This window comes from Miscanthus floridulus, chromosome 18 (genome assembly GCF_019320115.1).
Source record: "Miscanthus floridulus cultivar M001 chromosome 18, ASM1932011v1, whole genome shotgun sequence".
Classification (NCBI taxonomy): Eukaryota; Viridiplantae; Streptophyta; class Magnoliopsida; order Poales; family Poaceae; genus Miscanthus; species Miscanthus floridulus.
The window spans coordinates 38,870,876-38,875,603 of NC_089597.1; the positions used below are offsets into that span (position 1 = coordinate 38,870,876).

The window sequence follows — 4,728 nt, forward strand, 5'->3', positions numbered from 1 at the left end:
CTCCCTCTCGTATGCATATTGGAGCCTCTCCTTTTGCTTTGTATTATGAGAAGCATGCTGGACTCAGTTCAAACCAAGTTCAATGCAGGGATTTTGAAACTGTTAAAGATGGTCGTGAGGAGCATTCGGCTACTGAAAATTTTCCTGTCGATCCAATAACTTCAGTTGTGCAAGCCAGTCCTGATGTTCTTGCTTCTCACAGACTCAATGGTGCTCATCGTGCTGTATCTTCCTCAGTGGTTCCAGTTCAAACGGTTTTCAAAAGGCTCGAGAGAGATCTTGATATTAATTGCAATGATATTCTGGCTGCCAATTCTCTTCAGCCGAAGCAATATAATGAAGTGCAGCTCCCCCAAGGTGAACGTTATAACTTCACTCCCAACCCTTCAACCAGATTATGCTTTCGCTGTTTAAGCTCGAATCATTTAATACGGGAGTGCTGAAGTGATATCAGGTGTATTTACTGTTTCATTTATGGTCATCGGGCTCGAAATTGCTTTAGAACAAGAGCCCACCTTAAGCTTAAGTGGGCTGCTAAGCCTAGCTTGCAACCATCGAGCACTGTGTGCAGTAATGATGGAAACGTTCAACCTCCTCCTATTCATTGGTCTCTAGGACCTAAGGCTGTTAATGCCCCAAGTGCCCCTCTGCCTTCTTGCTGCTCGCAGAAGATCACTCTTCACATCCCTACTCCGGGGAAGACAAACACAGAGCAACCTGAGCATCCTCAGCCTCCACCTCCTCCCACCTCCGCAAACAGCGCTCAAGCCATGGCGAACTTTGCCATTGATCCAAGGCGTTTCTTCCCAAGCATGATGATCCTTGAAGATGGTGGACAGTGTCTCTGGAGGGATTGTCAAGAGACATGAAGATTATGCCATCGCGATCACTGAAGCCCAGCTCACCCCGGCGCAACAGCTCCAGCTCATGCATCTCACCAGGGACTACATAGAAATCGAGGTACGGAAGAATGTCCTCTACTTCGCGCCGCATCCGCATGGTGTGGGAATCTATCAGCTACGCGATCCTTGTCAGCGCAATACACTTGTAGTTACAAGTCCGCATTGGATAGGTGGTCATGAAGTTCGTTTCGTTAAGCATGATGAGACCCCAATGAATGTGCGCAACTCTCCATACACTAGAAAGAGCTGGTTATTGCTGTTGGGCTATCCACTGGATTTTAAGGATCCTTTGATACTGAAGCAAGTTTGCAGTGTCTTTGGGCAGCTCCTGTTCTGGAATTCCAGTGACCATTCTTGAGCGCGTGTTCTGGTCAAAGTGATGATTGATAACCCTCTGGAGGTCCCTCGCAGTCTAGTGATCAAGCATGGTAAAGAGCTTAATGGCGCGGGTCGGTCTTGGACTGTTCCTGTGTACATCTTTAATTCAGAGTTCACAAATGCTCAGCCCACTGATGAGGAAGAACCACCTGCTCACAATGGCAACCCTCATCCTTTTGAGGAGCCAGTATTTCCTGGGGAAATCAACAACATAGTTGAGATGGCAGATCAGGTTATGAACTAGTTGATTGAAACACATCAAAATCAAGGGGCCATAGAGGAAGATTAGAATTCTGCTATCATTAGTGAGGCTACCTCATCCTTCTCTGCCCCCATTTTGCAGCCTGCGCAGGGGGCAAACAAAGAAGTCACCATTGAAGCCCAAGAAAGGGTCCTAAACTCTCAGGGGACTGACCAAGATGAAACTAATCAAGAGTAGCTGCAAGCCAAACAACAGCAGGTCACTATTCCTCTAGAGACACAGAAAGACACTGAGCAGAAGGTAGCTATCTCAAAATTTCTTGCAGATGGGCTCAAGCAACTTATTGCCACTCAAAGCGAGGCTGGCTATTCCAAGATAATGGGTAGTCTCAGCATTCCAAACTCCCTCATTCACATTGATTTGGCTCCTCTTGGGATTACATCTCTCAGTATTGCTGTTAATATCCCAAATCAGTGTGATGCTCCTCCGCTCAGCCCTCCCATAAGTAATCTACTTATGCAACAAAACCCTGATGATACTCAGTTTCACCCACAACAAATGTTACTAGAACTTGGTGGTGCTCAGATCCACCCAAACATGCTAGCTCCTTATGCTTATTCCCTAGGAAAAGGTAATCCAATCACTAGGGTATATTACAGAAGAAGGTTCAAGAACAAGGATTTTGCTACTGTGTCTCAGTTAAACAGCTCTGATAAAAGCAAGAGAAGCATATCTGCAACAAAGAAGAGAAAATGTATTACTCCCACCACCACTATGAAGCTTAGGAGTCCAAGACTCATAAAGAAGCTAGACGGACACAAACCTGCTAGTATCTCCCTGAAGAAGGCTCCCACCAGAAACAAGAACAACAACAAGAACAAAAAGATCAAGCCTCAGTCTGATCTATTGGGTAACATTCTGCTCTCACCTACTTGCCAAGCCTCTGATTTCCCCGACATTTCAACCATTGTTAAATTTACTAATATGGGCACTATCTTCCTTCAAATACCCATTGCAGAGATACGGAAGTTGGCCATTGAGTCCTGCGGCATCGCTCCTTTGGAGGTGTCAGGCCGAACTGCTCCTTGCTTCTAGGCCTCAAGAGGATGGAGGAGCAGATTTGCAGCTTGAAGAAGTGCACCAATGAAGTGTTGGCCTTTAAGTTTCTCTTTTGTCAGGGAATGCCCTGTCTTTGAATATTGTACTGAATTCTATCTGAACCTGTTAAGTTGGTCACAGACTGGTTGGATATGTTGCTTCAGAACCTTTTGTGATTCCTACACCTTCATGTTGGCAGTATTGGCTTGGTTTCTTTTTATTGTGCTTGCTGATTTCTGGGATTGGTCCCCTGGTTCACTTCCCTCTGATGTGCTTGTGGCTCACAACATTCAGAAAATCTTAAGTGCTCAGTTTCAGTCTTTTTGCTGCTCTCTTTCTCCTCTTTTTTCCTTTGGGATAAGAGATGGCTGCTGCACCTACACTTGTTTTTATGGATAACACAATAAATGATAATAGTCCAAACAATAGTTTCAATAGGAGCTGGAACATACTCAATTGGAACATCAGAGGAATCAACTCTGAAGACAAGTGTAATGTTGTAAAAGAAAAAAATGATGAAAGCGCTTGTGCAATTTATTGTATTCAAGAGACTAAGAGAGACCATTTTGACCATACTTTTATAAAAAAGCTGGCCCCAAAGCGTTTCAACAAGTTTGCTTTCTCTCCCTCTGTTGGAAATTCTGGAGGCATTCTTATGGGATGGAATAGCTCCCTCTTTAATGGAGATATCATTGAGAGTAACAAATTCTCCATCACAATCAAGTTCTCTTCCTTACATAATGGTCATCACTGGTTTCTTACCACTGTTTATGGACCCTGTCAAGGCCCTGATAGGGATGATTTTGTTCTCTGGCTTAATAACCTTCAAATTGATGATACTATCAATTGGATGATAATGGGTGACTTCAATTTCTACAGATCCCTGAGTGACAGAAACAAAAGTGGAGGCAATATGAATGACATTATGATATTCAATGAAATTATAAGCAACCTGGGGCTCCTAGAAATTCCCCTCAAAGGGAGAAAATACACTTGGAGCGATATGCAAGACGATCCCCTCCTTGAGCAAATTGATTGGGTCTTCACTTCAGCTAATTGGATCTCTGTCTACCCAGATACTCTTCTTCTACCACTAGCAAGACCAACTTCAGACCATATCCCTTGTAAAATTCAAATTGGCACCAATATTCCCAAGGCGTAAGTATTCAGATTTGAAAACTATTGGGCTGATCATCCTGAGTTCATGGAGCTGGTTAAGTCTGTATGGTCTGCTAATGTCAGAGCCTCAAACAGCGCCACAAGAATCAACTCTAAATTCAAACTCATGAGAGCTGCACTTAAAAAATGGAGTAAGAAACTATCCAACCTCTCCAGGTTAATTAAAATTTGCAGCAACAAGCTTGAGGTTCTTGACTCCCTAGAAGAACAAAGACCCCTCTTTATTCAAGAATACAACTTCAGAAATATTCTTAAGGCTCACATCCTGAGATTACATGGCTATAAAAAAAGAATATTGGAAGAAAAGGTATACTGTAAGATGGATCAAGATGGGTGATGAAGGAACACAAATTTTTCATGCTGCAGCCACTAAAAGGTATCAGATTAACACCATCACCAATCTGATTGTGGAGGATGGTAGGACTGTTACTGAACATAGTGAAAAAGCAGCTTTGCTACTTGTCGGGGACCAATACTTGGGTACCCGAAGAGGATGAGCTAATAGTCACAACATTGATTCATCCGAGCAGTCAAGAGCGCGACTACAGCTCCAACTGACCCCAGGCGTGCGGGCTTCGCCTCGCCTGGCCTCTGAGGAAGGGCTCCACCTCGCACGACCTCTGAGGGAGGGCTCCGCCTCGCCCGACCTCGAGGCCGCGGGCTCCGCCTCGCCCGACCTCTAGGGGCGGGTTCTGCCCGTCCCGACCTCGAGGTCACGATCTCTGCCTCGCCCAACCCTGAGGCCGCGGGCTCTGCCTCGTTCGACCTCTAGGGGCTGGCTCCGCCTTGCCCGACCTCCAGGTCACGATCTCCGCCTCACCCGACCCCAAGGCCACGATCTCCACCTCGCCCAACCTCTATGGCGGGCTCCGCCAGGCCCGACCTCTGGGGGCGGGCTCTGCCTCACCCAACCCCATGGGTGCGGGCTCCATCTCGTCCGACCCCTTGGGTTCGCACTCTGTCTCGCCC

General features: G+C 46.0%; 1 long non-coding RNA gene across 1 annotated transcript; it reads right to left on the minus strand.

Moving 5' to 3' along the window:
- Window positions 1-1,811: 1,811 nt before the first annotated feature.
- Window positions 1,812-3,459, minus strand: LOC136524868 (uncharacterized). The gene is made up of 3 exons (XR_010776225.1): window positions 3,157-3,459; window positions 2,306-2,957; window positions 1,812-2,215 (listed from the first exon to the last, which is right to left on the minus strand). It is a non-coding gene; the product is annotated as an uncharacterized lncRNA (long non-coding RNA).
- Between the last annotated feature and the right edge of the window lie 1,269 nt (window positions 3,460-4,728).